The 15,532-nt window shown below is 35.8% G+C and overlaps 1 protein-coding gene and 1 non-coding gene across 3 annotated transcripts in view; one reads left to right on the top strand and one right to left on the bottom strand.

Moving 5' to 3' along the window:
• B3GALT1 (beta-1,3-galactosyltransferase 1) overlaps positions 1-15,532 on the bottom strand; it is a 576,174-nt gene that overhangs the window by 223,787 nt on the left and 336,855 nt on the right. The window lies entirely within an intron of this gene.
• On the top strand, positions 12,079-12,140 carry LOC129032238 (U7 small nuclear RNA). The gene has a single exon (XR_008501255.1). It is a non-coding gene; the product is annotated as a U7 small nuclear RNA (small nuclear RNA).

The following is a 15,532-nucleotide window of genomic DNA, read 5'->3' as shown; positions in this document are numbered from 1 at the left end:
TTTTCTATTATCAGTGGTCTGGGCCAGCATCCCAAATTCAAGTTTTCTATGACTACTCCAATTCTTCATAGACTACTTTGGTTTCACATTTTTTCTTTTCTTTCCCCTACCACTTAACATGAGACGGTTGCATCAGATCCCAAGTCATGCCAGTGCACCTCTCTGGCCAGCAATGCCAATGGATGGATGATGTAAACCACAGATGTGATGCCTTTTGATCCAATCCCAATATGTATTATTAAATGCCACTTATAACACGATCAATTTCAGCATATACACAAAGAGATAATATCCCCAAAATTTTTGAATCATCAACAAAGAGTAAAAGAAGGCTCTGAATGTCTCATTCTTAATGTAGGTAAACTCAAACACAGATTTAATGTATACCAGTTTTATCTTTTGTTTGTAACAGAATTTCATAGATGGTATGTGCACAAAGCTTATCTTACTTATACGAAGAATTATCTTCATAAAAGTTAACCTACTCCATTGTTATATGTTTTTAAAATTCTTATAAAGTAAGCTGCAGCTCCAAGCAACTTTATAATTGGCAGGTTCTTTACATCCTTACACATAACTATGGTCTTAGTTTTTTTGTTGAAATAATGCAGGATGAGTCCTCTGAAAGTATAAAAAATATATATTTTTATACATTTTACACATTAATAGGATTCATTCACTTATAAGTTTCTATTTATTGGATGCCTAATATTATATTAGCCAATGTTTAAGTGCTGGGAATACAATAGGAGCACAAAATATGAAGCCCCTCTTCTTGCAAAGTTTACACTCCTGAAGAGGGAGACAGATATCAACAACAACCACAACAACTCAACAAGTAAATATATAATATATGAGAAGAAAAATAAGGCAGGTTATACGCTATATTTAGCCTTGCTCCTCTCCTGAGTGAGTATAGAGTGATGGAGTGCCAAAGTGCTGGGATTACAGGCGTGAGCCACTGCGCCCGGCATAAAATGTTTTTTAAGATCAATGTCAGATCAGGTCAGGACCTTTCCTAATAGGGTGACATTTGAGCAGAGATTTCAATGGAGCTCTCAGGAGGACAAGTTTGAGGTTATTTTTCTTCTGATAGATTGTAGTCACACAGCACTAATCCAAGAAGGCAATCAGAAAATAAAATTATTTCAACTAATTAGTCCATTGAACATGGACAAAACAACTGGTTTTATAGTCCCAAATTTTTACTTTTTATACTGGCTGGTTTTTATGGCACATGAACACAAACTAAGATATAGCTTTAGGTTAACTATCTTCTAGGGCAAAATAAAATCCCTGACTGGACCCCCCGATGGTGAAAAATCTTTGGTGATTATCACCCGTTTTTATTCTAAAATTTGAGTAGCAAGTGATAAACCCAGGGAGTAGTTGAAAACTGTGATGGCTGTTGAGCTCTGTCTCCCCAAGTATGTAGTGAGAGTAATCAGCCAGCACACAACCAAAGGGATGATGGTGCTCACAGCTATCTGTCAACCAACAGAGATGGACTGAGTGATCTGAAACTTAGAAACAATCATTGTGCTATTTCATGGAGAACAGAACCTCTGAAGAGAGAGTCAAAATAGAAGGAACAGATGTGTGAACGAAACTAGGAGTTCCAATGAAGGATGCCTGATAGATATGTTGAGAAGGCACTTGGCTATGCAAGCCTAAAGCTTAGGGAAAGTCAAGGATGGAGATAGAAGTTGAATATTCATAAGAGCACAGATGGCACTTAAATCTATGATTACTATGGAGAAAAAGTAGACAGGAATGAGAAGGGGTCCCACCACTGAGTCCTTGAGCACTCCAACATTTGCAGGGCTGACAAGAGAAGGAGCCAGTAGAGAAAACCACGGCCAGTCCCATTACAGGGGAACCAGGAGACTGTAATGTCATGGAAGGCAAGCCAAGAAAAGACAGCGCTTTAAGAAGAATGGAATACCCAACTGTGTTAAATGCCACTGAAAAAATAAGCAGTGATTGTGTAATAAAAATAATAGCAGCTAACATGTGTTGTACCTGTATTATCTGCAAACCATTGTTTTGAGAGTTTATACAGATTATCTCATTTAGTGTGCACAATACCCATATGGTAAGTAATGTTCTAGTCACAGTTTTACAGATGAGAAAACTGTGGAAGAAAACATTAATAACTTGCCCCTGGTCATGAAGTCTGACTATTGGATTTAGAAAGATGGATAACGTTGATGGCCTTCAACAGAGCTGTTTCAGTAGAGCAGTGAAGCACCTGGAGTAAATGAAGTGGTTTGAATGGAAAATGGGAAGTGAGAAAGTACAGATATCAGGTATAGACATGTACAACGTTACTATGCCTAGCACTTAGAATATTCCACATAGGTAGAGGTTATTAAAATAGTGCTGGTAATTGTAAGTATTATTTCTGATAACTATCTTTCCTGCTGAATCATAAGCACTTTGACAGAATACTTTGTATTTCTTAATCTCTATATTTTAGCCCTTACCCAAATTTCTCAATTACTTTTTACTAGGTGTAGGATTAGGAAGAGGTTAACGGAAGAGATTCATTTTGAGATGCTTTTATAGATAGGTAGGGTTTGAATAGATAGAAGGTCAAGTATAATGTCCCAAGGATATTCAGACCATTGTTGAGCTCAATATATAAAATTTTATGAAATGTTAAGTCAATAATTTATCCCAAATATTCATTTATGGGATGATAGCTCTGTCTGTCTAGGTTGAAAGTCCAAAGCTCAAAAGCCTACAGAGACTAGGCTGCAATGGAAATGAGCACCATGAGCCAGTTTTAAGCTTTGGAATAAGAAGACTGGGGCATAATAAAGAAAAGCCAGAAGTCAAGAATTTTCCTGTGAAATCTGCCTCATTTTTTAAAGTGCCGGCATCCAATTCAATGTTTTTAATAATACTGTTCAGTGTAAAACGAACATGGCTATGGGATATACCTGGTCCGATGGCACTAGTTTGTGACTTCTGATCTGCACAATATCTACTCAGCTAATGCGGAGAGTTGATTCTGAGGTGGAAAAAAATCAAACTTACAGTAAAACAAGTGAATTAAAGACTTTGACATAGTTTATTAAAATTTTAGATAGCAAGGCAACTGATAGTTTAAAAATAAAAGCCACAAGAGAAAAAAATATATTCCAAGGCCTTTCATGAGAGTAGAAAAGAAAAAACATAGGTAACCTGTTATCATTAATATTTACAATAGATCTGTCTGAAAAACTGTGTGGTCTAAGGAAAACTCCACTGCATGGGGGTGGCTCTGAAGACTACTGTTAAGGTGAACAATGTGTTATACTGCTCACACTTTCCCAATTCTGAGGCAATAGTTGAGGTGACAGCCTTAGGCAGCATTTATAGAAGTGGGAGGATGCAACATCAATTTTTTTCTAAGGGAAAAAACGTATCTTCTATAGTCGGTAAATATTTTATAACTGCTTGGCACATCTCACAACATACTGCTTACATCAAAGGAATGTTATCTACAGAGATGTTATTTGGAACATCATATTATACAAAACTATTGCCTGTAGCAGTGCTGACAAATAATATTCAAATCCATCATTTAATCTTAAAATAATTTTCTTAGCATCTCAAATTACAATGTGTCCCAGATAACCTCAAAAGAAATTTTCTGTTATCCACTTTCACAAGTGACACCATTTCTCCTGGTGGGGTCTTTGGGATTTGACATCAAGGAATTATGGAATTGAGGTGCTAACCATATGCAGGGGCCAGTTAATACTTCAATGATTTGGATGTCAACTTAATTATTTCTTTTGATCAACAATGGCAGCAGACTGCTTTGTTGTCTGGATCTGTGAAATGATACATCATTTACACATAGATAGACCAAAAGAAAAAAAATTTTTTTTAGTGTATTGGTGCTTCAAGGTTACTTTATTTGCATGAGTATATGTTAGAAGGAAACTGGTTTGCCATAATATTGCCCATCTCTGTATCTCTGTCTATCTAAGTCTCCAGTAATCACTAATATATAGCTTTTGGATTAAATTAAGGTATATAGAATTTCAATTTACTAAAAAATTTACTATGAAAACAGTTATGAAGGAGTTACCAAAAAGAATGGGCTTTCTTTCTTTAATGTGTTTCTGCTTGGACTGAAGAATCTTTACAGGTTACTGGATATTTAAAAAATAAATGATTTCTATAAGCTTCGACATTTAGATTAAGAATACAAACTCATTACTAAAATGTAGATTAATTCTCAAATCATAGGCAAACCAGGTATCAGAAATCTAGGAGGGTACTGTGGAAATAGTCAAATTTGCAACATGACATTTCTTAGGCTGGATTTTACAATGATCCATCGCAGCTTACACTATGTAACTTTCTATATCTTAATGACCCATGCTGGTTTATAATGTGTAACTTTCTATCTTTATTTCTTCCGGAGACAATGTATGTTCCAGAAGGGGAGATTACAGGCATACTTTATATTTGAGCTCCTATAGCTACTTTTTACCTCTAATCATTTTTGAGCATATGTACAACTTACATCTTAATTAGAAGTTCAAACTTGTGAAAATATTAACTAAGCATACTCCTTGCTCTCACCATAGGCAGGCCAATGGAATTAAAAAATACAAGCACAGAATGATGGGACAGAATTGTTAAACCAGGAAATTAAGGACCAGAAAAGTAATTTGCCGAAGTTTACACAGCTAATCAATATCAGGGTTGCAACTAGAATCCCAGATTGGTGCTCTTCTCACTGTATTAATGGACTCTATTAACATTAAAACCTTGATATTAAAGAAAGACTTGAAAACCATCAATAAGATTCTATTTAAATTTTTTCTTATTTACCATGAATATAGCCTAACCCCCTCTTTTTTAATGAAGGCACAAAAACACAATAGAATTATACAACTTAATAGATCCAGTGTTAATATCAAATTTATTGTTCCAGAAAGTAAAAGTGTCAGTTCCTACATCTCTAACATTTTGCATGTTGGGTAAAATTTCCTATTCTGAGCTCTAACAACCAGATCATTCCTTTGAGCCACTGGAGTATGTGTTCTCTCTTTTAGTTCCCTCTCTCTGACTTAAGAAGTTTCAAACACAAATCTCACTGCGTGGTACAGTGACACATGAAACACGGCAGACTGCTGACTATGGAAAGCCAAAGGGCATTAAAGCTTGCTTTAAACAAGATCATTGAAAAATCAGTTTTCTTTTAAGTTCATACAATGTCATATCATTAAACTGTGTTTTCATTTATGAAATATGACCACCGTGCCAATGCTATTTTGTTTTAGCAGTGCTACTGTATGGCGAAAATGTTTCAATATCATACAATAGCCTAAAACACATTTAAGTTAAATTTTATTGAAATATTTATGAAATTATGGATCTCTGAGCTTAATTTTCAAATTGATTAACTAAAATTCATTGGGTTGCTCTATCCATGAGCCCACATCAATAGTAGATCTACAGGGCTAGAATTTTCAAATATGCCACTTATTGGTCTTATTCTGTATCCAAAGAAGTATTATATAGTGTCTTGTGCATAACAAATACTTGCCAAATGTTGACAAAGGAAGCAGCTTTGCTGATTCTGACTTCCTGCTTTGTTCACTATAGCCACTACTATTGATGTATTCTGTAATTTGTTTCTATTATTGGCCCAGCAACTATGGGCACAGACTTCAGAGAGGTGAGGCATACAAACAAGGAATGAGTCAATTGTGGAGGTATCCAAAAGAAAAGAAAAAAAAAAAAGAGTGGAATCATGTCATTTGTAGCAACATGGATGGTCATCATACTAACTGAAATAAGCCAGGCCCAAAAAGACAAATACTGCATGTTCTCACTTGTATGTGGAAGCTGAAAAAGTTGATCATATAAGACAGAGGGTGGAATGACAGTAACCAAATACTAGAAAGGGTGTGTGGATGGAAGGGGGGATTAAGAGAGGTTGCTTAATGAGTACAAGCATATAGTTAGAAGGAATACATTCTAATGTTCAATGGAAGAGTAGGGGGACTACAGTTAACAACAATGGATTGTATATTTCAAAATAGTTAGAAAAGAGGACTTAAAACCTTCCCAACACATACAAATGAGAAGTACTTGAGGGTGATGGATACTGCAAATACTCTGATTTGATCATGACATGTTCTATGCATGTAACAAAATATCACATATGCCCCATAAATATGTACAAATATTATGTATCAACAAAAAAACAGGTAGAGGCAACTGACTTCTCTGGGCATTAGTATAACGGTGCTGGTGCTGCGGCCATCAGAACATTGGTGACAGAAGAATCCCCATGATGTTTTAGTCTCCTAAAGAGTAGCAGAGTGATTTCAAGCCCTTCTATTTCATTTAAGTACCATATACGCGCACCACAAAGTAGAAGTGAAAGCAACAGAAATCCATCTTGATTCAGAACAGGAGTTGGTGTCTGAGTTTGCTTCCCATACATATTCCTGCAGACATGGGTGAGAGCCAAAATATCTAACAAACTGGAATAGTATGGGCACTAATTAATCAGGGTAGCTGAGAGCAGCCAGAAGGGCACACTACTGAGTACCTACCTTCTATTTTTTTTAATTATTATTATACTTTAAGTTCTGGGATACTTGTGCAGAACAATGTCCAGTTTTGTTACATAGGTATACACATGCCATGTTGGTTTGCTGCACCCATTAACCCATCACCTACATTAGGTATTTCTCCTAATGCTTTCCCTCCCATAGCCCCCCACCCACTGACAGGCCCCAGTGTGTGATGTTCCTCTCCTGGTGTCCATGTGTTCTCATTGTTCAACTCCCACTTATGAGTGAGAATATGCGGTGTTTGGCTTTTTGTTCTTGTGATAGTTTGCTAAGAATGATGGTTTCCAGCTTCATCCATGTCCCTACAAAAGACATGAACGCATCCTTTTTTATGACTGCGTAGTATTCCATGGTGTATATATGTCACATTTTCTTTATTCAGTCTATCATTGAGGGGCATTTGGGTTGATTCCAAGCCTTTGCTATTGTGAGTAGTGCCACAGTAAACATATGTGTGCATGTGTCTTTATAGTAGAATGATTTATAATCCTTTGGGTATATACCCAGTAATGGGATGGCTGGGTCAAATGGTATTTCTAGTTATAGATCCTTGAGGAATTACCACACTGTCTTCCACAATGGTTGAACTAACTTACACTCTTACCAACAGTGCAGAAGTGTCTGAGTACCTACCTTCTTACAGAGCATGTCTTCAGCTTGGTGAAGAGAGGGTCTTTCGAATTTCTAGGTGGGGGTAAACTAATCCCCTTTATTTCACCATTATCAGAAGGTGCTCTGCTCCTGCTCTGCCATGCTCACCTGCCAGGCAGGAGTAGAACCAGTGATGGTTAAAGTTAATATTGCTTTGAGAGTCTTAATCTCCTCAGCTGCTGACAAAGTTGCTTTTACTCTGCTCATTACTTAGTTCAGTTCAATTTCTTTTTTAATCTCTTTAGAAAAGATGAGGTAGGTTTTTGTCGGGTTTGTCAAAGATCAGATGGTTTTGGATGTGTGCCATTATTTCTGAAGCCTCTGTTCTGTCCCATTGGTCTACATCTGTTTTGGTACCAGTACCATGCTGTTTTGGTTACTGTAACCTTGTAGCATAGTTTGAAGTCAGGTAGCATGATGCCTCCAGCTTTGTTCTTTTTGCTTAGGATTGTCTTGGCTATATGGAGTCTTTTGGTTCCATATGAAATTTAAAGTAGTTTTTTCTAATTCTGTGAAGAAAGTCAATGGTAGCTTGACAGGGATAGCATTGAATCTATAAATTACTTTGGTCAGTATGGCCGTTTTCACAATATTGATTCTTCCTATCCATGAGCATGAAATTTTTTCCATTTGTTTGTGTCCTCTCTTATTTCCTTGAGTAGTGGTTTGTAGTTCTCCTTAAAGAGGTCCTTCACATCCCTTTTAAGTTGTATTCTTAGGTATTTTATTCTTTTTGTAGCAATTGTGAATGGGAGTTCACTCATGATTTGGCTCTCTGTTTGTCTATTATTGGTGTATAGGAATGCTTGTGATTTTTGCACATTGATTTTGTATCCTCAGACTGCTGAAGTTGCTTAACAGCTTAAGGAGATTTTGGGCTGAGACAATGGGGTTTTTTAAATATACAATCATGTCATCTGCAAACAGAGACAATTTGACTTCCTTTCTTTCTATTTGAATACCCTTTATTTCTTTCTCTTGCCTGATTGCCCTGGTCAGAACTTCCAATACTATTTTGAATAGGAGTAGTGAGAGAGGGCATCCTTGTCTTGTGCTGGTTTTCAAAGGGGATGCTTCCAGCTTTTGCCCATTCAGTATGATATTGACTGTGGGTTTGTCATAAATAGCTCTTATTTTTTGAGATACATTCCATCAATACCTAGTTTATTGAGAGTTTTTAGCATAAAGGGGGTGTTGAATTTTATCCAAGACCTTTTCTGCATCTATTGAGATAATCATGTGGTTTTTGTCATTGGTTCTGTTTATGTGATAGATTACATTTATCAATTTGCATATGTTGAACCAACCTTGCATTCTAGGGATGAAGCCAATTTGATCGTGGTAGATAAGCTTTTTGATGTGCTGTTGGATTCAGTTTGCCAGTATTTTATACAGGATCTTTGCATTGATGTTCATCAGGGACATTGGCCTGAAATTTTCTTTTTTTGTTGTGTCTCTGCCAGGTTTTGGTATCAGGATGCTGGCCTCATAAAATGAGTTAGGGAGGATTCCCTCTTTTTCTGTTGATTGGAATAGTTTCAGAAGGAATGGTACCAGCTCCTCTTTGTACCTTTGGTAGAATTAGGCTGTGAATCCATCTGGATCTGGGCTTTTTTTGGTTGGTAAGCTATTAATTGCTGCCCCAATTTCAGAACTTGTTATTGGTCTATTCAGGGATTCAACTTCTTCCTGGTTTAGTCTTGGGAGGGTGCATGTGTCCAGGAATTTATCCATTTCTTCTAGATTTTCTAGTTTATTTGCATAGAGGTGTTTATAGTATTCTCTGATGATAGTTTGTATTTCTGTGGGATCGGTGGTGATAACCCCTTTATCATTTTTTATTGCATCTATTTGATTCTTCTCTCTTTTCTTTGTTAGTCTTGCTAGCTGTCTATCAATTTTGTTGATCTTTTCAAAAAACCAGCTCCTGGTTTTTTGAACCAGGATTCATTGGTTCATTGAATTTTTGATGGATTCATTGATTTTTTGAAGGGTTTTTTGTGTCTCTATCTCCTTCAGTTCTGGTCTGATCTTAGTTATTTCTTGCCTTCTGCTAGCTTTTGAATGTGTTTGCTCTTGCTTCTCTAGTTCTTGTAATTGTGATGTTAGGGTGTTGATTTTAGATCTTTCCTGCTTTCTCCTGTGGGCATTTAGTGATATAAATTTCCCTCTAAACACTGCTTTAGCTGTGTCCCAGAGATTCTGGTATGTTGTGTATTTGTTCTCATTGGTTTCAAAGAACTTATTTATTTCTGCCTTAATTTCATTATTTATTTAGCCAGCAGTCATTCAGGAGCAGGTTGTTCAGTTTCCATGTAGTTGTGTGGTTTTGAGTGAGTTTCTTAATCCTGAGTTCTAATTTGATTGCACTGTGGTCTGAGAGACTGTTTGTTATGATTTCCATTCTTTTGCATTTGCTGAGGAGTGTTTTACTTCCAATTATGTGATCAATTTTAGAATAATTGTGATGTGGTGCTGAGAAGAATGTATATTCTGTTGATTTGAGGTGGAGAGTTCTGTAGATGTCTATTAGGTCTGCTTGGTCCAGAGCTGAGTTCAAGTCCTGAATATCCTTGTTAATTTTCTGTCTTGTTGATCTGTCTAATATTGACAGTGGGGTATTAAAGTCTCCCACTATTATTGTGATTATTGTGTGGGAGTCTAAGTCTCTTTGTAGGTCTCTAATAACTTGCTTTATGAATCTGGGTGCTCCTGTATTGGGTGCATATATATTTAGGATAGTTAGTTCATCTTGTTGAATTGATCCTTTTACCATTATGTAAATACCCTTCTTTGTCTTTCTTCATCTTTGTTGGTTTAAAGTCTGTTTTATGAGAGACTAGGATTGCAACCCCTGGTTTTTTTGTTTTTTTTTTTGTTGTTGTTGTTGTTTTGCTTTCCATTTGCTTGGTAAATATTCCTCCATTCCTTTATTTTTAGCCTATGTGTATCTTTGTATGTGAGATGGGTCTCCTGAATACAGCACACCCATGGGTCTTGACTCTTTATCCAAGTTGCCAGTCTGTGTCTTTTTATTTGGGGCACTTAGCCCATTTACAAGTCTGATGGGCTTCCCTTTGTGGGTAACCTGACCTTTCTCTCTGGCTGCCCTTAACATCTTTTCCTTCATTTCAACCTCAGTGAATCTGACAATTATGTGTCTTGAGGTTGCTCTTCTCAAGGATTATCTTTCTGGTGTTCTCTGTATTTTCTGAATTTGAATGTTGGCCAGTCTTGCTAGATTGGGGAAGTTCTCCTGCATAATATCCTGAACACTGTTTTCCAACTTGGTCCCATTCTCTCCATCACTTTCAAGCAATGGGGAAAGGATTCCCTATTTAATAAATGGTGTTGAGAAAACTGGCTAGCCATATGCAGAAAACTGAAACTGGACACCTTCCTTACACCTTATACAAAAATTAACTCAAGATGGATTAAAGACTTAAATGTAAGCCCTAAAACCATAAAACCCCTAGAAGAAAACCTAGGCAATACCATTCAGGACATAGGCATGGGCAAATAATTCATGACTAAAACACCAAAAGCAATGGCAACAAAAGCCAAAATTGACAAATGGGATCTAATTAAACTAGAGAGCTTCTGCACAGCAAAAGAAACCATCATCAGAGTGAACAGGCAACCTACAGAACAGGAGAAAATTTTTGCAATCTATCCATCTGACAAAGGGCTAATATCTAGAATCTACAAGGAACTTAAACAAATTTACAAGAAAAAAATAAACGAATCCTTCAAAAAGTGGGCGAAAGATATAAACAGACACTTCTCAGAAGAAGACATTTATGCAGCCAACAAACATATGAAAAAAAAAAACTTACCCTCTCTGGTCATTAGAGAAATGCCAATCAAAACCACAATGAGATACCATCTCATGCCAGTTAGAATGGCAATCATTAAAAAGCCAGAAAACAACAGATGCCAGAGAGGATGTTGAGAAATAGGAATACTTTTACAATGTTGGTGGGAGTGTAAATTAGTTCAACCACTGTGGAAGACAGTGTGGCAATTCCTCGAGGATCTAGAACTAGAAATACTGTTTGACTCAGCAATCCATTACTGGGTATACACCTGAAGGATTATAAATCATTCTACTATAAAGACACAGGCACAAGTATGTTTATTGCAGCACTATTCACAATAGCAAAGACTTGGAACCAACCCAAATGTCCATCAATGATAGACTGGATAAAGAAAATGTGGCACATATATGCCACGGAATACTATGCAGCCATAAAAAAGGATGAGTTCATGTCCTTTGCAGGGACATGGATGAAGCTGGAAACCATCATTCTCAGCAAACTAACACAGGAAGAGAAAACCAAACACCACATGTTCTCACTCATAAGTGGGAGTTGAACAATGAGAACACATGGACACAGGGTAGGGAACATCACACATCGGGGCCTGTCAGTGGGTGGGGGGCTAGGGGAGGGATAGCATTAGGAGAAATACCTAATGTAGCTGAGTTGATTGGTGCAGCAAACCAGCATGGTACGGGTATACCTATGTAACAAACCTGCGCATTCTGCACATGTATCCCAGAACTTAAAGTATATTAATAATAAAAAAAAGAGATTAAGTAAAAAAAAAAAAAAGAAAAGGAGAGGTAGGTAAGAGAGAGAGAGGAAAGAAAGCTAGTATTTGTAGTTAGCCTATTCTAAAAAACTACTATTCAACTAAGACAACTAAGAAAAATATATTCCAATAAAAAATTTTAAAATTACATTATAAGGGTGAACATGACTATTTAAACAATCTGTACTTTAATTAATTAATTAAGAATCCAGATTAGTAAAAAAATTTTTAAAATCCAGATTAGTATTAGACCTCTTTTAGAATTTGTCTAGCAGGTTTTACAGTTTCCACCAGAAAACCATAAAAATACTTATCTATTGCGTTATCCTGCTAGACAAAAATCTCAGAAAGCTCTAACATTAATCTGGAGTTTTTAAAAGGGCAAATTGTAGAATCTAAGGAGCAGGTATCTGAAAATGTCTTCTATTCATATGAATGGCAGGTGTGTATGGCAAACTTTTCTCTTCTACAGGTGTTTTGTCCTGATCAACCCTTGTTTTCTTTATGGTCAAATCAGCATCTTCAGTAGGCACTCTGCACAGAATCATTGGTTTCAGAACATGATGCCCTGTTTATTCAAAGGAAGAGTCTCATTCAGAGAAACACTAAAATTTTGGCTAAATAGCTAATAATAATTAACTTAAAAATACTTGGTTGTGACTTTTATTTAAACATTAAAAAAGAGTTAAAGCAACATATGAATATGCTAAAAAATTCAAATAGTATTGAGCAAAGTTAAATGAAAAGTAAAATCCCCCCCCTTTTTTTTTACCCCCAATCCTAGTTCCTCTTCTGAAAAATAAATGATGGTTGATAGTTTCTTTTTCATTCTTTGAAAATAGGAAGAAAAGGAAAGAAGGCAGGAATGAAGGAGAGAAATAAGGAGCAAGAAAGTCGTACACAATGGGACTATTCTGTACACTCCTTGGCATTTTGGTATATTTGTTCTACAGTATTTCTTGGAATCTGTTCCCTATCAATGCATTTGGATCATTCTTTCAAAGTTTGTATTATGACAATTTTCAAATATACAGAAAATTACAAAGTTTGGTACAATAAGCACCCACACACCCCGTCTTGATTAAAATTATCAACATTTTGCCCTATTTGATGATTCTTTCAATTATCTAGCTTTTTTTTTTTTGCTGAATAATTTCAGCATAAACTGCAGATATCATGACACTTCACTCCAAAATCCTTCAGCACTTAGTGCTTAAAACCAAGAACATCATCTTGTACAGCCATTTCTGTATCTAACAAAATTAACAATAATTGTCAAATATAATAATAATTAATAATACCCAGTGACTACCCAAATGTCTCCAATTATTTCACAATTGTCATCAATTGATTTCTGTAGAACTTGTATTTAATTAATGATGACATCTTGAATTTAGATGTCAAGTTTTTAAAATCTCTCATAATCTAGAACAATAAGCTTCTTCATACATTTTTTAAGGATGACATTGACTTTATGAAGAGATCAACCCTGTTTGGTTGTTTCCTCAGGATGTCATTTAACTTGTTCCTCTACTCCCTCATCTTCTGCATAACTAACCAATACGCCTACATTTAATGCATTGTGGTAAGTGTATTTTGTGTATCTAATCTCATTTAATCCTTACAACAACCCAGAGATGCTAATTATACTAGTACACCTATTTTACTGATAAGAACGTGGAGGTTAGAGAGCTCAATTCAATTCTCTAAGGTCAAATATTGTCTCTGTTCTCTTTCCTGTTCTTTCTATGTATGTCACATATAGTTTTGTCTAGTGTCATAACATTTAGAGTTGGAAAATGCTTAATTTTACATACCAAGAAAAAAATGCCCAGAGAGACCAATTGTGTGATATGGCTAGTCATGTAATTATTTAGTACATAATTTTCAAATGCAAAAAGCACTTAATGAGCTGGTGTCACCACAAAAGGTCAGCTGGCTTCTCACAGGGTGGCATTACATTTGTAAATCTGCCAAGGTATAAAGCAGTGTTTACAAAGTGTGGCATGCAAGGTAATTTTTGATCCATGCACAAAAAATTTTTATTTCTGTAGCAATTTATTCTAATGTGTCTTAGGGAAATAACATAACTAGTTCACTGACCTCAGATATTAATCTTTAATCTGAGGCTCAGTTTAAAAAAGGGATGAGTTAATTTAAAGAAAAATGTTAATAAAACAATGGTTCACAGGTTCAGAGGATATTACATAGTTAGAGCAATAAAATTATGACAGAAGAGAATGAATCCATAGAGGACCTTTTTTAGGATGAGCTCATGTTAACTTAATTCATGTATGAAAATGGAGTGTATATTAATTAATTCATGATGAGAAATAAAACAGTTGTGTGCACTCGAACTCTCATCTATGTGATGAATAAATTATCTGCCCATAGGCTGACCTCAAAATTAAAACAAGGGAAAATTATTTAAATGATTCCAAAGTTTAATAACTTCAGGCCAAATATGTGCAGTTCATCCCTGTTCAGAAAAGTTCTGGCCTTGCCAATGGGACTTTTACACCAAAACTCCTCTGTTAAAATTTACCTATCTCTTAGACATTACAAGATCACCGATTTTCTCTTCTGGTTGATTAGGTATGCTTATATTCAATATTGTTACTGGAAAACCATATCTGAAAAGCCATTTTGCCTCTCTAAGGAATCACTACATATCTCTGCTCCAATCCATCCTCTGTTGGCTATACAATATAACTCACAGAGGTTATTTTTACTTCCCTTATGTCCAATTTATGGTAGGCTCCAAATATTAATAGTAGATACTAGTGACCTTGACCTAGATTGCTAGATTCTGGCACATTTTCTTCTATACCATGTGCCCTATGCAAGTAACTTCCACAGAACAAATAACATTTCCCACACTAATAAATCTGAAACCTATAAAATTTATGATATGACATATCACCACCTCACTCCATTGAATATATATATTTTTAGTAAAATATAGGCCTTTACTGCTTACAGTTAATACAATGAAGATGGAAGCCTGACAGCTTGCTCCCGAAGTCCCATAGAGAATTTATTCCCAGGCCCATGCCTCCACCTTCCACTTTTTTGTTATGTTTACCTAGTTCAGTGATATTAGAGACACAAGAGAATTTGAGTGAATTCTTACAATGATTTATACTCAGACCATTGATTTAAAAATAAGAATTATTAAATCCACTAGCTCGCTTATCTTTTATTTTTACCACTCAACAGAAATCCTGCTGGTGGCTGAGGATCAAGGTGAAACTGGGAGGCCAGGTAGGTTCATCTTCAAAGTTTGTATCTTAAAAGATTGGCCACATATCCATCCATGATTTGGGTAGAGGTTAGATATACAATCTGAGTTTTTATTGAATGGTACTACAAGCCAAGTTTCGAAATAGGAAGAATGACTGTAGAAGGAATCATCTCAACTCTGTCTCCTAAAAGTTTACTCTCATAGATCTTAAATGGAATTAAAGTGAAATCATAATGTATACTGATACACAAAGGCCACTTCCATGTAAAGGGTTTTAGTTTATTCTCTCCAATTCACAATGGAACAACAGGCTAAAAACATCATTTGGAGTCAAAAACACAATGTACACTGTTAAGAAAATGAAGAGACAGGCCACAGACTGGGAGAAAGTATTTGCAAAACATATATATGACAAAGGACTTTACACCAGGATATGTAAAGAAATCTCAAA

This window comes from Pongo pygmaeus, chromosome 11, assembly GCF_028885625.2.
Source record: "Pongo pygmaeus isolate AG05252 chromosome 11, NHGRI_mPonPyg2-v2.0_pri, whole genome shotgun sequence".
Classification (NCBI taxonomy): Eukaryota; Metazoa; Chordata; class Mammalia; order Primates; family Hominidae; genus Pongo; species Pongo pygmaeus.
Note: the sequence above shows the minus strand (reverse complement) of the source record. Positions and strands in the feature narration are given on the sequence as shown.